This window comes from Palaemon carinicauda, chromosome 8, assembly GCF_036898095.1.
Source record: "Palaemon carinicauda isolate YSFRI2023 chromosome 8, ASM3689809v2, whole genome shotgun sequence".
NCBI lineage: Eukaryota > Metazoa > Arthropoda > Malacostraca > Decapoda > Palaemonidae > Palaemon > Palaemon carinicauda.
The window spans coordinates 82,111,793-82,129,627 of NC_090732.1; the positions used below are offsets into that span (position 1 = coordinate 82,111,793).

At 42.1% G+C, this 17,835-nt stretch overlaps 1 protein-coding gene across 2 annotated transcripts in view; it reads right to left on the bottom strand.

The window, feature by feature from the left end:
* LOC137645777 (F-box/LRR-repeat protein 20) overlaps positions 1-17,835 on the bottom strand; it is a 325,431-nt gene that overhangs the window by 173,204 nt on the left and 134,392 nt on the right. The gene's annotated exons all lie outside the window — the stretch shown is intronic.

Consider the following 17,835-nt stretch of genomic DNA (forward strand, 5'->3'; position numbering starts at 1 on the left):
TTTGTGAAACAACAAAGATTTCCTTTGTTAGAGAGATAGAGAGAGGTAAGAAATGAGGGGGGTAGCGAAAGGTATCCTAGGGAGAGAGAGAGAGAGAGAGAGAGAGAGAGAGAGAGAGAGAGAGAGAGAGAGAGAGAGAGAGAGAGAGAGAGAGATGATGGTTTTAATTGTAATAAAGAATAAATATGATAGGTTATAAGACATTGGTGCTTATGTAATAATAACTGTATAGATGGTTTGAATAAGAAGAAATGGTATAAACAATGCTTCGTTATTGTATTCGTACGCCCTTATTCTTGGGAGCGAGAGCTAGACATCAGCTGATCTGATCACAGCCAAAAGTTAAACAAAAACAAGTCAGCAATACTCGATTTATAAAACATTTCCGAAATTTAAAACAAAAGTATAGGGTTTTCTTAAAGCACAATTAACTATTTAAATAGTAGCAATTTTCTAGAATAAAGTGAAGTTTCCTAAAAATAGTGGTTTGCTGACGAAATCGGATGTCATATTTTAAGCTACGATTGAAATGGATTTATACTCGGTATAATTTTTTGTTTTATATTTAATAGACGCTTTTTAATAAAACCTATTTTGGGTTCTTCATCCACAGTTTATGTAAGTATTGTATAACACAGGAGAGAGAGAGAGAGAGAGAGAGAGAGAGAGAGAGAGAGAGAGAGAGAGAGAATCAGCTGTTGTAATCGAATGCCATGTTTTTGTTTCTTGTACCACTTGAAGCGAGGAAATGATCACCGCAACTAATAATAGTCATGTTAATTTCATTCTTAAACTCAGGTTGTAATATGTGAACTAAGATTTTATTTTTTACACACATACAGAGAGAGAGAGAGAGAGAGAGAGAGAGAGAGAGAGAGAGAGAGAGAGAGAGATTTGTGTGTCTCTCTCTCTCTCTCGGAGAGAGGATTTTATAATTACACCTTGTACTATACAAAACAAATCATTGTAAAGCAAATCTATACTGTTAAGGAGATGACAAAATATTGCCAACTTGTTACCAAAATTTACGCTATTCACTGCCGATAAACGAACCCAGCCTACGTGTGAAAACCTTGAATACCCACAGGGAAAACTAAAGCTTTTATATATTCTATACTTAATAAAAATAATGCTTGAATATACCTTCTTTAACAATACCATTAATATTATCGAAAGGTTAGAGAAAGATAAAGATTGCCGAGAATGTAACCTCAATTCTGTTTACATTTTGTCAGTTGGATTCGCATAGTTAAAAGTTGATTTCATTGTTGATATGGAATCTTATCCTTTAAGAGGCTATTTATTATGAAATTATGTTAATAAAATGTAAGATATATATCGTTTGGTAACATTTATTATCAAGCACTGTATTTAGGGCTACCAATAAGACAGTAGATTTGATATATTTTGTAGTGCTTGACTTGCAGACTTTGAACAGCTTTGCAGGAACAATTTTTTTTTCTTTAAACTACTGACCGTATAAATGGGGAATCGCATAATTCGAACACGCATAATTCGGGACCCTACTGTATATGTATATATACATATATATATATATGTATATACACATATATACGTGTATATATTCAAATAAGCCATATATATTTTTGATATATTAATGTCTGGATTCTCTTAACGACCTCGGGATAAGAGCCCCAGGCGAAATCACACAAAGACAAGAGCTTGGCTCCGGCCGGGAATCGAACCCTGGTCGGCAAGCTTATATAGACAGTGACTAACCCATTCGGCCACGAAGAAAGATAAAAGTCAATGACAATTCTACTGTACTTATACCTGTCGAATTCAGGTATTTTGTACTTAGAATTGAAATCAACCCATCTTCACCATCGTAGCTAATTGGTAGTTTGTTACTTGGCATTCAATTAATGATAAATTTTGCACATTTTTACGTGTTTTTCATATTCAAATAAGCCATATATATTTTTGATATATTAATGTCTGGATTCTCTTAACGACCTCGGGATCAGAGCCCCAGGCGAAATCACACAAAGACAAGAGCTTGGCTCCGGCCGGGAATCGAACCCTGGTCGGCAAGCTTATATAGACAGTGACTAACCCATTCGGCCACGAAGAAAGATAAAAGTCAATGACAATTCTACTGTACTTATACCTGTCGAATTCAGGTATTTTGTACTTAGAATTGAAATCAACCCATCTTCACCATCGTAGCTAATTGGTAGTTTGTTACTTGGCATTCAATTAATGATAAATTTTGCACATTTTTACGTGTTTTTCATATTCAAATAAGCCATATATATTTTTGATATATTAATGTCTGGATTCTCTTAACGACCTCGGGATCAGAGCCCCAGGCAAAATCACACAAAGACAAGAGCTTGGCTCCGGCCGGGAATCGAACCCTGGTCGGCAAGCTTATATAGACAGTGACTAACCCATTCGGCCACGAAGAAAGATAAAAGTCAATGACAATTCTACTGTACTTATACCTGTCGAATTCAGGTATTTTGTACTTAGAATTGAAATCAACCCATCTTCACCATCGTAGCTAATTGGTAGTTTGTTACTTGGCATTCAATTAATGATAAATTTTGCACATTTTTACGTGTTTTTCATATTCAAATAAGCCATATATATTTTTGATATATTAATGTCTGGATTCTCTTAACGACCTCGGGATCAGAGCCCCAGGCGAAATCACACAAAGACAAGAGCTTGGCTCCGGCCGGGAATCGAACCCTGGTCGGCAAGCTTATATAGACAGTGACTAACCCATTCGGCCACGAAGAAAGATAAAAGTCAATGACAATTCTACTGTACTTATACCTGTCGAATTCAGGTATTTTGTACTTAGAATTGAAATCAACCCATCTTCACCATCGTAGCTAATTGGTAGTTTGTTACTTGGCATTCAATTAATGATAAATTTTGCACATTTTTACGTGTTTTTCATATTCAAATAAGCCATATATATTTTTGATATATTAATGTCTGGATTCTCTTAACGACCTCGGGATCAGAGCCCCAGGCAAAATCACACAAAGACAAGAGCTTGGCTCCGGCCGGGAATCGAACCCTAGTCGGCAAGCTTATATAGACAGTGACTAACCCATTCGGCCACGAAGAAAGATAAAAGTCAATGACAATTCTACTGTACTTATACCTGTCGAATTCAGGTATTTGTACTTAGAATTGAAATCAACCCATCTTCACCATCGTAGCTAATTGGTAGTTTGTTACTTGGCATTCAATTAATGATAAATTTTGCACATTTTTACGTGTTTTTCATATTCAAATAAGCCATATATATTTTTGATATATTAATGTCTGGATTCTCTTAACGACCTCGGGATCAGAGCCCCAGGCAAAATCACACAAAGACAAGAGCTTGGCTCCGGCCGGGAATCGAACCCTGGTCGGCAAGCTTATATAGACAGTGACTAACCCATTCGGCCACGAAGAAAGATAAAAGTCAATGACAATTCTACTGTACTTATACCTGTCGAATTCAGGTATTTTGTACTTAGAATTGAAATCAACCCATCTTGTCTTTGTGTGATTTCGCCTGGGGCTCTGATCCCGAGGTCGTTAAGAGAATCCAGACATTAATATATCAAAAATATATATGGCTTATTTGAATATGAAAAACACGTAAAAATGTGCAAAATTTATGGGATCCTTGAGACTTCAAGGAACCTGTTTCCCCCAAGACCACCTGCGAGACCTTCCTCAGACGGCCTGCAGCGTGAATAGACCAGGGAAGTTCGATTCTGGTCTTAGGGTTTGGTGGAGGACGACATAGTCCGTCTAAAGCTGGAGCGTCGGTATGTTGAGGCAACAGATGTAGATCGCCGAGGCCTGAGATAGTACACATAGTTCTAAGAGCCCTCAGACAGGAGGACTCTTAAGTCCTTTGATGGTTGCTCTTATGAGGAATCTTCCGGTCGCGCTAATTCCTCGCGAGGAAGGGGGATAGAAGTCTGAGTGTCTGGAGGTAACGGCAAAGTAGGATACTCCATTGCCGTTGTTCCAAGGGAAGGCTGAGCGCTGGCTAATGGCGGCGCGCGCGCCTGATCTTGCCTGTAAGTCGATGGTCTAGGCGAAGGTGACCAGATTATCGGTACTGTCTTAGTAAGAGGTTGCATTGATCGGCAATCTGGCCTTTTCCCTCTGTTCTCAACCAAGGAGAAGAAGGGTTGAACCCCTGCGTCTTCTTCTGAGGTTCTCGTGAGGCTCGTATTCCGTAACTCGTTAGTGAGCACGGGAACCGGAGCTGTCCTGTCTGAAACACAAGGGCGAGGTGAATGACCCAGCGCGGATATGCCCGGAGACTTGCGCGATCGGGAGGTTGAAGGACGGGAGCGCTCTCTCTGTTGATAGGTAGCGACAGTGAGAAGTGCTCTTTCTCCCTTTCCTAGAGCGATCTGAGCTCTTCAAACTAATATGTGAAGGAGAGGGATCGCACTCAGAGTGCGCTTTTCCCTTGTCCACGCTCCGGGCGCGATTAGATGAAAAATCGTGGGAAGAGCATCTCCAACGGGAGCGCTTATTACACTTAGGAGAACTCTCTTGTGACGAAGAGCGAGAACGTATCATAGAGCGTTTTTCCTTAAAGCGCCTAGATGATCCTTCGCGAGAGGAAGTCAATCGCGAGACAGAACGATGACGCGAGGATGCGCTCTTCTTATGTTTGTGACGAGAGCGCTTATAGTCTCTCGGCGAGACATTTCGTGGAGATAAAGGCGAGGAAGAGCGAGAACGATGACGTCTCTTCCTATGTCGCCTGTCTCCCCAAAGAGAACGTCTGGGCAAAGGAGAGCGAGCTCTCCTTTTCCTCTTCTCTCTCTCCCTCCTAGCCTCCGAGGAGAGCAAGGACAATGAGGAGGAGGAGGAGGAGGAGGAGGAGGAGGAGGAGGAGGAGGAGGAGGAGGGGGAGGGGGAGGGGGAGGTATTGCGATGTTTGCGCTTGCGACGTAGTATTTTCATAGAAGCGCAAGCGAGGAGCGAAGTAGGCCCCGCGGGAGCTGAAGTTACTATATCTGCTGAAACTTCTGCGAGCGCCGACTGAGTTGACGGGAGGTAGGCGAGGTCTGGAACTCCCGAGGGTTCCAAAACAGAAGGGACCCGAGGTAAAACTGTGCCCGTGAGGAACTGGTTCCACACTTCCTCCGAAGGAGAACCAGGAAGTCCAAGGGCAGGCCATACCACTCGTACGTAATCTGGAATGGAAGCGGTAATAGAGACATTCCCGATGGCGGAAAAAATTGTCCCACTAGGAGGGGCAACGTGATCCGCCTGACCAAGAAGAATGGGGGTTAAGTCAATGGTGCCACTCTTCCTTGACTTCCCCCCAGAGGATGGAGGCAAGGAAGAGTCTGAAGGGAGAGATCGAGAGGTCGAAGAAGAGGCCCAAGACTCCTTACCTTTCGATGGCGAACCTGGAGGTAACGAATCCTCCTTCTTTCTCTTCACGAACTTTTCCCACTGAGAGGGCGACCATTCTCTACATACTTGGCAGGGGGAGCCTTCAGAACACCTATGACCTCTGCACGAAGGGCATAGGGAATGAGGATCCACCTCCGGTGGTGACATGAATGTGCCACAAGATTTCGGGGGAACCCCAGGACACTTCCTCATAATAGAGGACATCACATCTAACAAAGAAAAAGAAAAAGTTAATCAAAAACACAATAAAGAAAGGCTAGTCTGCCAGTCAAACAAAAGCAGCAGCAGCGGTGTTATCACTGCAACGGCTAGAATTCTATTGAAGGTAATCAGTAGCTACCGACCGGCATTCCCCCACCCCTAACAGGTGGATAACTACCGGCCCGGTCGTTAACGACCTTGTTAAGGTTTTCTGCCGTATTTTCCAGCTCGCGCTAGAATATCTCCTATAGTAAAGAATGAGGGTTTGTATCTAGTGTAAGAACAAACAAAATTTAGTGTCCAGGGTTTCAGTAGGAAGAAATATTGGCAAAAGTGACCACTGAATAGTTAGGCTTCAGGTAAATATTCCTCATCTAAAAGAAAGGAAAATCATAAGAAAAGCTAGACTACAGACGTAGCAACTGGATAAAATTGAAGGAATACATAAAGAATTCAGAATACAAGGAAATAGGGAACATCAATACGCAATGGGACTCCTTTGTAGAAATATATAAAGAAAAAAAAAGGGCTAAATGTATATCACATAAAAAATCTTACAAATGGAAGGCCACAACTTGAAGTGGTTCAACAGAAAAATAACCATTGCAATAACTAGTAGGGACAGGAAACAAATCAATGGGTCCACAGCCTTCAATTCATGAAATTTCCGAGCAAAATAAGTTATGCCATGAAGAAAACTAGTTAGAAAGGCCAAGATCAATGAAGAGACACGAGTGGTTTCAGCTAATAAAGAAAACCCCAAAAATTTTTTTGCATATATAAACAGTGGAAAACCAATAAAAAACATTATTCCTTTAAGAGAGAGGGAAATATTATAACAAATGATTTGGAAAATACTGAAATGACGAATGTATATTTTACAACTGTGTTCACTAGGGAAGAATTAACAAACCTCCTCGAACCAGCTATCAAATATGAAGGGCCACAACTATTAAAAAGAATCACTTTTACAATTGATGATATCACATAGGAAATAAAAGGACTCAAAAGGACTCATTAAGTCTAAGGCACCAGGTCCAGATGATATTCTTCAAAGACACATTATAGAACTAGAAGAAGATATAACCCAACAGTTTTACAAAATGTTCCGAAAGACAGCCAACGAAAAAGAAGCACCACAAGGATAGAAATTAGGCAATATTCCTCCAATCTACAAGAAGGGACCAAAAGAAGAGCCAGGCAACTACAGACCAGTGTGTCTAACTTCAGTGCCTTGTAAAATTTTTGAATGAATTATAGTAGATTCAATATTAGAACATATAGAGAAAAAATTCTTTTGATAGACAGCCAACATGGTTTTAGACAAGAGATCACGTGTGACAAATCTTTTGGAATTTTTCCACAATATGTTTTAGCATGTATGACAAAAGCAGGGCAATAGACATCATATACCTAGACTTTCAAAAGGCTTTTGACAGAGTTCCTCATTAAAAATTAATTGTCAAAATTAGAGCACTAGGTATCATTGACAAGCCAGCTGAATTGATCGAAGATTGGCTAACAAAAAAAAAAAAAAAAAAAAAAAAAAAAAAAAAAAAAAAAAAAAAAAAAAAAAAAAAATTCAACGTTGAAGCTTCAGAGTGGGCAGCTGTTACGAGCGGAGTAGAGTACCTCAAAGACCCGTCCTTGGACCATTAATATTTCTGATCTACATTAACGACAGAGATTTGGGATTAACTAGTATAATAGCCAAATTTGCCGACGATACTAAATTGGACATAAATGCTGCAAACTCAGAAGACATAGAAGCCATAAGAGAGAATCTAATGAAGCTAAGAGAATGGTTGAGAAAATGGCAAATGCCTTTCAACAGTGGGAAATGTAGTCATGCACATATGTTATAGAAACCCGCAATCAAATTTCTCACTGCTAGGTCATGAAATAGAAAGTGTGGACCAGGAGGAAGATCTCTGTATTATTATCAGCTAGGATTTGAAGTTCACCTACCAGAGAATAAAAGCTGAAAAGTGAGAACAGAAACTAATAGGCTACATAAAAAGACAATTCAAATACAAACACAAAGAGACTACTACAGCTGTACACATCACTAGTAAGGCCCTATCTACAAGTATTCAGATGGATATAGATAGACTGGAAGCAGTAAAAGCTAGGGTCACCAAACTAGTTCCAACATTAAGGCACTTTTGGATATAGACGGAGGATGGAACGTTTGAACTTATTTGATCTACAAACTCGACGACTAAGAGGACAGTTAATAGAGGCATTAACAATTCTTGAAGGAATAACAAATGTAGATTACAACAATGGATACAAACTGGAATTGAAACCATACACCACTCAATGTGGCAATTTCTTTACATACAAAATAGCAAAATACGACAAATTCAGAGATAATTTGTATTTTTCCCTAACTAATACAAACCTTGAGTTATTTATGTGGATATTCTTTCAGCAGCAGCTGGAGGTAGCCATTAGATTTTAAACGAGAGGTGGCAACCCTGCCTAACTGCTTAGCGAGTAAGCAGGGGGTGGCTGGGGGGTACTCGGCCGCCTCTATATATATACTCTCACAGCTGTGAGACTTATCTTTTTATTGCAGGGAGGGCTTCTGGGGGACAGGTGATGGCGGGCCAATTTATACAAATAACTCAAGGTTTGTACTAGTTAGGGAAAAATACAAATTACCTCCGAATTTGCCATTTGTTCTCATACTATCAAACCTTCCGTTATTTACGTGGATGACTCACCCTTAGGTGGGTGGAAGTCCTAGATCTGGCCAGATTTTGTCTAGTATGGTATATGACTGTGGTCTAAGGAAAACTTTAACACCTCGCTGAAATATACAAAGTGAGTATACAGTATTCTCGGCCTGGGCAATTTAGTAATATACAGGTTGTTATCTGTATGAAATGTCAAGAGTTTTAAATAGGAAAAAACAACCAGACGTACCCATTGTTCCCTCGCAAAAGAAATGGGGATGTGGATAGTATAAAATTATTGCTTATACTAGGCTATACATGGGAAGTGATAATTACCTGCAGAGGTTAAGGCCAGCTTGCAGAGGGACCCATGGCACTGTACCCCAAGAGAGGGGAAGATGAAGGAAGGAAAGCCAGACATTCTTCTCGTTCATCCCAGTCTTAACCTGGGTAACCAATACCCTCAACCAACTGCTACTTGTCCATTAAGGAGCCTAAGGTATCTTAAACCACCTGTTGAGCAGCCACCATAGGACCGATAGTAAAGGTATCGAGCCTTCTGCGGGTCATGTCTTTGAGGTTATGGGCTGCGAATGTGGTTTGTCTTTTCCACACAACACCTTGAAGGACCTGCAACACAGAAAAGTTGGGTTTGAATACCAGGTAAGTACCGATTCCCCTGACGTTGTGAGCTCTAGGTCAACGAGCCTGAAGAGTATCTGGAGCCAGGGCTCTTTCAATCACCTGGCAAATCCAGGAGGATACTGTGTTCTTTGTGATCCTCCTCTTTACTCTCCCTGACCTAACAAACAGTGATGTTAGTCTGGGCCATGTTGCTGCAGTGCATTTAAAATAGTATCTCAAACTCCTCACTGGACAATGTAACAACTGATCTGGGTTGTTGGTTACAGAACGAAAAATCAAAACCTGGAAGGGGCCAAATCTAAGGTCCAGCAACCCCCGAATTTGAGTCTTAGCAATATACTCAAGGATGAAGCTGAGCGTCACTTCCCCCATCCCCTTGAATGGCCGATGTCATATGAGGCCACAAGTTCACCAACTCTCTTTGTCGAAGCTAATGCGAGCAGGAACACAGTCTTCAAAGTGAGATTTCAGTCAGTTGCATGGCATATTGGTTCGTAGGCCCTTTTAGGGACCTAAGTATGCAAACCACATTCCAAGGAGGAGGCCTGATCTCTGAATGGGGGCAAGTGATCTCATAACTCTGTATGAGTAGAGAAAGCTCTAACGAAGAGGAAATGTTAACTCCTTTCAGCCTGAAGGCGAAGCTCAAGGCTGGGTGATAACTTTTCACCTTCCTACCGAAGGTAAACAAGAAACTCTGCTATTACTGGAATAGTGGCATCGAGTAGAGAGATATTCCTTCCACGACACCAACCACAGAAGACTCTCCACTTGGCCTGGTAGACCAACACTGAGGACCTTCGCAAGTGTCAGGACATTCGTTACGCAACTTGTCGTGAAAAGCCCTGCTGAGTGAGAAGATGCTGGATAGTCTCCACGCATGAAGTCGAAGCAACTGCATGGTCTTGTGGAAGATGTTTGCGTGTGGTTGTTTGAGTAGATCTGGTCGTGGAGGGAGTTCACTCGGTTGATCTACAAGCAGTTGCAGGTGGTCTAGGAACCACTCTGCATGTTGCCATAGCGGAGCTACAAGGGTCATCAATAGATCTTTGGAAGCTCTGGTTTTGTTGAGCAGTCTTCTCATCAGACAGAACTGAGGAAAGGCGTACACGTCGATGTTGTCCCACCATTGTTAGAATATATCTTGCCAGAGCCTCAGGGTCCGGGACTGGAGAACAGTAAAGCGGGAGCTTGCTGTTCAGAGATGTTGCAAACACGTCTACAGTCAGGAAACCCCACAAAGTCAGGACTTTGTTGGCTATCTGACGATTCAAAGATCATCCGGAGCCTACTATCTGAGTCGCTCTGCTCAGATTGTCTGCGAGCACATTCTTCTTGCCGGGAATGAATCAAACTGATAGAACCACCGAATGTTCTTCTGACAATCTGAGGATCTTTACTGCAAGATGGCATAGAGGCTGCAAAAAGGTACAGCCTTGTTTGTTTCTGTAAGCCAATACTGTGGTGTTGTCACTCATAAACAACACTGAGTGACCTGCCAGCAACTGTTGTAACTGATGAAGAGCTAGGTAGGCTGCTCTCATCTCTAGCAGATTTATGTGCTGGTACCTTTATGATTCTGACCAAAGGCCGGAGATCGTATGGTGCAGCAGGTGAGCCCCCACTCTTCTTTTGATACATCAGTGAAGAGAATCAAATCCAGAGGGGGAACGAGAAGATTCTGACCTCGCCGAAGGTTTTCATCTACCATCCACCAAACTCAAATCCGTCACCTGATCCTGAGTTATGAGAACTCAGGTGTCTGGTGGGTCGGAGTGTTGGTTCCACATGGAATTCAGCTGCCATTACAGGAATCTTATCCTGAGGCGGCCGTTCGGAACAAGACGGATGAGAGAGGTTAGATGACCAAACAGACTCTGCCAACGAGAGGCCGGAAAAACTTCTTTTCTGAGGAAGGGAGCAGCCACTTCCTTCAGCCTGTGTACTCTTTCATCTAATGGGAAAACTTTCACTAGGATGGTGTCTATGATCATTCCGAGGTATACCAGTCTCTGTGAAGGCAGCAGTGATGCCTTCTCGCGATTTATCATGACCCCCAGATCCTGAAAAAACTCAAGATGCATGTCTAAGTGACGAAGAAGGGTCGCCTCGGAGTCTGCTAAGATCAGCCAGTCATCCAGATATCTGAGAAGACGAATGCCTTTCCTGTGAGCCCAAGATGACACTAGGGTGAACACTCTGAGAGACTGTCGTGAGACCGAAGCATAGAACCTTGAACTGGTATATCTTTTCTTCGTGAATGAATCTTAAATACTTCCTTGAAGACAGATGTATTGGGATTTAGAAGCAAGCATCCTTCAGATCCAGTGTGCACATTAAGTTCCTTGGACGTACCGCTTGAATGACCGTGTCTGCTGTCTCCATTCTGAACCGAGTCTGTTGGGCAAACTTGTTCAGAGGGGAGAGATCGATATATCCAACTGTAAAAGCCTGGAGACCCGTCCACTATCTCTTGGAGAGCACCCTTCTGCAGCATGGTTTGGACTTAGGCCCTGAGGGCCAGCTCCTTTGTGGATCCCTTTGCATAGAAGCTGAGATGCACTGGATCCCGAGTCAGAGGCGGGAGAGATTGAGTGAAAGGGACACGATACCCTACGGCGATCACATTGTCCGTCCAGGGATCTGCCCTATGAAGCTGTCACCTCTGCCAGCAGCGCTGTAGGCATCCCCCCACAGGTGGTAGGTGGTGAGTAATGCCATTCCTTGCGGCCGCCTCCCTTACCTCCCTTCTTTCCTCTGAAGGACTTGATGTCCTTCTGTTCCTTGGACTGAAAAGGCTGCTTAGACACCTTAGCAGGTCCCAAGGACCTAGCAGTTGACTGGTTAGAGGAAGGAGCTTGCCGAGGCCGAGAAGACTGTGAAGGTCTACCATAGGACCGAGATGTCATGGCCTTATGGAAGAGAGAATCGTTGGCCGATTTCATCCATCGCTCAGCATCCCTTTCTATCTCCTCCTGAACATAGAAGAACCCTCGAGAGAGGCGTTCCTCAGCCGAGAGACCTTCACTTTCGGCACCTGTTTATGGAACTGTCTGCTTGCTGACCAATGCACTGTCAGAAAGTTCCCCTGAAGGGAAAGGGACCAAAGGTTCCCTGCGAGGAGTCTCTACCGATGTATGCGGTGGTGGGTCTGCCTTCGAAGATGGAATCTTCGGGATCCTGGACCCTTCTGTGGAGCCTCCTTTCCCTTTCCCCGGAGGTTGCGCTGTAATGCGCTTGCGGGGAGGGGAATGGGTAGATAGTGACCTGTCAAAATCTCTACTACATTGTTGCTTTTGCCTGTAAGATAGTCTTGAAGCCGGGGGAACCTGCTCTGGCGAGCCAGTGTGTGCTTGCATACAGGAGAGCGATGGCATGCACTAAGGCGCTGCGCAGGTGAGCGCTGGCGAGCTGGAGTGCGCTGACGAGCCGGAGAGCGCTGGTGCACAGGAGAGCGCTGACGCACAGGAGAGCGTTGGAAAGCCGCAGAATGTACCTGCGCATGAGAACGCTGACGTGTAGGAGAGCGCACTTGTGCAGGGTAGTGTTGACGAGCTGGAGAACGTTGTTGCACTGGCGAGTGAAGGCGTGCTGGTGAGCTGGCAAACGCTGATCTCTCGAGCGGCGAGAATGCTCTGGAGCGCCAGCAATCATGACATTGCTGAGGCATTGGAAGGCGCTGAAGAGCAGGTAAACGCTGATGCACCGCAGAGTGCTGAAGTGTGGGAGAGCGCCGACGCTCTGGGAAGCCCTAGAGTGCTGGAGGGCGCTGGTGCGATGAAGGGTGCTGGCATTTTACAGAGCACTGGCACGCATCCGAACGCTTCAAAGGTGCATCACAGGCAGGCAGATGAGGAACAGGAGACAGGAATAGAGAAGGCAGGTCAGTAAGAAGGAAGGCCTGGAACAGAGATATGCCCCTTGGAAGGCAAACATCCTCCAACGGGGATCACGAACAATCCACAGAAGAGTCCAGGGCCGAAGTTCGAGGACTAGTGGCAGCCTCGTCAGGAGAAGGTCCAGGAATGGGTGAAAGTCGAGGGCCGGAAGACAATTGAAGTGGAGGCTCCCCTGCGGGAGACAGCTGCAAAGATGAGGCTGAAGAGCTGAAGAGGCGCCTTTTCACCGATAGTGATGAGCAACCTCCAAGGCGAAGCGGAAGGTGAGCTGACCTTACGAAGCAGCAGTCCTCTGCAGAGGAGTCTCTATGAGACGAAGGACTTGAGTTACCCTCTCGATGGATCAACAGGAATGGGGGGAAACACACTCGGCAGCAACAGCTTGAGAGTTTGAAGGTGCAAGGGCATCGGCAGCGGCCACAGAAGCCACCTCAGACACCACAACGTTGACGCATGACAGAGGATCCAACTCCGAAGTCGACAAAGGCTGCACACTAGCACCACGAATAATGAATTACAGCAAGAAGTTCTTGGAGGGTGGACCAGAAGTCTCAAGATCGACCACATCTGTAAAAAGGAGATAGAAACAGGACCTCACCCGGGGGGGAGAGGTGGGGCCGCTTTGCTAGGGGAAGCAACACCATCTCTCGAGGATCGGGGCTTGGTCGTAAATTAAAGGGTCTACGCTATTACTCAACGGTCTCTCGGAAGAGACCGAACAAGCAGGAGCTTCGGAGGAAGGTCGGGAAGCAGAAGGAGAGGTCTTGGGTTTTTTCCCTTTCAAAGAAACCTTCGAAGGAGAAATATCCCACTTTTGACTACTTCTTCCCACTGGGATGCAGACCACTCCCGACACTCACTACACTTGTTATCACTATCACACCGTTGACCTCTGCAGGCGGGACAAAGGGTGTGGCAGTTGGTGTCCACGGCTGACATGCAGGTTCCGCAGTGCCGGCCTTAAAGTCCAGGGCAGGTACGCATGGTCGGCAGAAGTCAACACACACTAATTAAGAGAAAGCACAAAACAAAAGCAATTAATGGCAGTCCAAAATACCTTGGTGAGGACCGTTCACTATCCGAGCCAAAAGCAAAGTGAGCTAAATCACAGGTGTGTGTGAGTGGGAGCGGTAGCAAGCTAACCCCACCCATCCCCGCTAACTAAAGGAATGGGTAGTTAACCCTCCCTAAAGTTTTAAAGGCTAGTCCTTTCAGTTTCGCCAAAAGTAATACCCCTAATATATAGCGTAGGTATATATTCCAATTACGGAACAAATCCTAGGTGCAATATAAAACCATGTGTTTTACTCTTTTGCAGGATATACAAATGATTTTAACTTCCATAGGGTTTATATTTGTAAATGATGTATTCAGTACAGTGGTACCTCTACATACGAATGTCCCAACATACAAATTTTCCAACATACAAAGTAAAATTCTACCAAATTTCTGCCTCGACATCCGAAGTGTTGCTCCAACATACGAAGTAAACATTACGCCATTGAGCCTCGAGTGCTCAGTTCTCTGTTCTTGTGTGTATCGTGTGGTTGTCCTCTGTTTGGTCTGTTATTAACAGTGCTTATTTTCTTCCTTTTCTCACATTTCCTTTTTGATTTTACCTATAATCATGGTGCCTAAGAAGCTAAGTTTCAGTACAGGAAGAAGGCAATTCTTTCATTAGAATTGAAGCAAGAAATTATAGAAAAACATGAGAACAGTGTGCATGTGAGTGATACTGTATGGCTAAACAATATGGCCGGAATAGGCCTATGATCTCGAGGATCATCAAGCTGAAGGCAGCCATTAAAGCAAATAACCATCGAAGGGGATCACCATTAGTACAAGACATCGTAGCAATACCATGGAAGAGATAAAATGCCTTTTGTTGATAGGGATAAAGGACAAAGAGATTGTTGGCAACGATCATTTGTGAGAAGGGCCAGCGTGATGAACAGAAAGAAAGAAAAAAGTGAAGCAAAGAAAACCAAGATAGCATTAACAAGCTCTTTTAAATAAGTTTTCTCATTTTTTCTGTTTCTCTCTAAACATAGCATTAACATGTTCTTTAACCCTGGAACGGTACGGTGGGTCGTCCGCGACCCCGAGCGTCAAAAAAAAAGAGGTTTTTCTCACGTGACTCACCCCCGTGACTGAATTTGTGGGTGATCGACCTGCAGTAGGTGTCTCGCCTACACGCTCTAGTAGTGTCCAGATGTGCATTGCTGTAGCTGTACTCCTTCCCCGATTTCTGAGACGCGTCGGGGTCGAGCGCGACCGAGCTTACCCTTCTAAGGTAATTTGCATAATTATCAAAGTTATTACGTATTATGAAATTGTCGTAGAATGGTGCAACTTGTATAGGTTATCAGTTGTGGAAAGTCTTGGTGGATTGTTTGGCTACCATGTGCATGATTTTTTTTTTAGTTAAAATGTCGTTCATCACCACGAGGACCATTTTACCGCGAGTGCCCCTTCTTCATTTTTTTCATTTTTTTGTCAAGTCATTTTTCCGTAAGATATTGCCAAATAGTGTCGTAAAACTTTTGCTTTTTTAGTGTTGGAAAGTGTGTCTAGATGATCTGGCTACCCATGCGTGACTTTGTTTTTGTCAGATACGACGTAGTTATTGGTATATGGGGTATTTAACTGCGGTTGCCAATTTCTGTTTTTTTTCAATATTTGTAAAAATTTACTACGTAGTAAGGAATTGCCGTATATTATTGATTTTTTTTTCATGTTTATGTGTTAGAAAGTGTGCCTTGATGGTTGGGCTAACACGTGCATGTCTTTTTTTTTTATGAGAGATGCCGTATATTAGAATGATGGGCATTTTTCCGCGAGTGCCCCTTTTTATTTGTTTTGCATTTTTTTGCTTAGTCATGTTACCGTAAGGAATTGGCAAGTAGTGTCGCAAAACTTATATTTTTATAGTGTTGGAAAGTGTTTCTAGATGATCTGGCTACCCATGCCTATCTTTTTTTTAGCCAGATATAGCGTATATATAGGTATGTGTTCGATTTTCCTGTGATTGCCATTTTTTCGTTTTTTCCCATTTCTTTCAAAATTACTACGTACTAAGGAACTATCACAGAGTAATGATTCATTTAGATGTTTATTTGTCGGAAAATGTGCCTTGATGGTTTGCCTAGCACGTGGCTGAAATTTTTTTTTCTGAAATGCGTATAATAAGATGTTGGCCATTTTTCCGCGAGTGCCCCTTTTTATTTGTTTTGCATTTTTTTACTTAGTCATGTTACCGTAAGGAATTGGCAAGAAGTGTCGCAAAACTTATATTTTTATAGTGTTGGAAAGTGTTTCTAGATGATCTGGCTACCCATGCCTATCTTTTTTTTACCCAGATATGGCGTATATATAGGTATGTGTTCGATTTTCCTGTGATTGCCATTTTTTCGTTTTTTCCCATTTCTTTCAAAATTACTACGTACTGAGGAACTATCACAGAGTAATGATTCATCTAGATGTTTATTTGTCGGAAAATTTTGTTTACTTCTTTTTTGATTGAATATCATCAAATTTTTTTAGCTAAAATATTATATTGTTTTAAATTTTTTTTTTTTCCGATTTTATTTCCCTTCAAAAAAATTTTTTTGGGTCAGAATTTTAATTTTATAGTCGTAAAATAATCGACATTTATCCAGCAACCCACCATACAATTTTTATGCATATCCAAGAATAATTAGATTAGTAAATAACACCTTGAAATTGACATACCCTTCCTACATTTCAAGTGGCAGATTAGGGAGTCTGAGTCAGTGTGGTTGGCGGCCATTTTGTGGACATATCCGAAGCGTAAGTTGCCCTATCTATATATATTCTTGTTCCCTATCGAATTTGTGATATTTTGGTATATTTTTACCTGCATAAATATCATATTATATATTAAATATATGTATTTTTTTACGAAATTTTTAAGTACTCAAAAAATTACCTTTAGATATGGCCCCTGATATAAATGTAATTTACAAAATAATGAAGATTTTTTTACATATTTCTATTTTAGGATAACATATGTTTATTCCCTAAAAAAATTAGCCACTTCCTATTTCATTTGGGTACCCAAAAAAATTCATGAAATTTGGACAAATTTTTTGGGCCAAAAAGAGTTACCCTTTTTTTCTCATTTCAGATCTTCACCTCCATGGGTCTGACTTCATCCAAAATACATCAAGATGTGTCCTGAACATTCAAGAATCAATTCCTAAAAGGATTTGTGTATATATGTATAAACTTTTTTTTATGAATTTTTATGTAAGGTCTTTTTTTTCTACTTAATTTTTAAAAATATTTATAATAAATAGTTTTTCTGCAGATGAGTAGTATTTATCTTTACAGTTGTTTAAAGCTTTCATTGAAGTTTTTTTGGCAAAAGAAAAAAGGAGGTTACTGCAAAAACTGATTTTTCAAGAATTTTTTTTGGCGTCGGGGTCGCGCACGTCCGAGTATACCCTTAAAGGGGTGTCCGAGGAGCGTACCTATCCAGGGTTAAATAAAATCTCTCTCTCTCTCTCTCTCTCTCTCTCTCTCTCTCTCTTCGCTGTTATAGTGTTAGATACGTCTATTATTTTTTTTTCCGAGAGAGAGAGAGAGAGATTAAACAAAAATGTGTTTAGAGTACATATGATTTTTAACAGCGTCATCGAGTTGAAAAACAATTAAATGTAACTAAGAAAGTAATAACAGCTAATCTGAATTCCTTTATTAACTAAAACAAATATTAATACAAACACACTCGTGTGCGTATGCACAAACACACACACACAGGTGCAAGAATTGCTACGCAGTAAGAGAGACGGTCGGGGAGGAGGTAGAGATGGTGACTGCGATAACATACCGTAACTCGTCACTGAAAGTGATGAAAATAAAAAATCAAAAGAAAAAAATGTAGAAAATATGAAATATGAAAATAAAAAAAAAAAAATAAATAAGCTAAGTTAGATTAAAATTTCCGTAGTGTAAGTTACGGT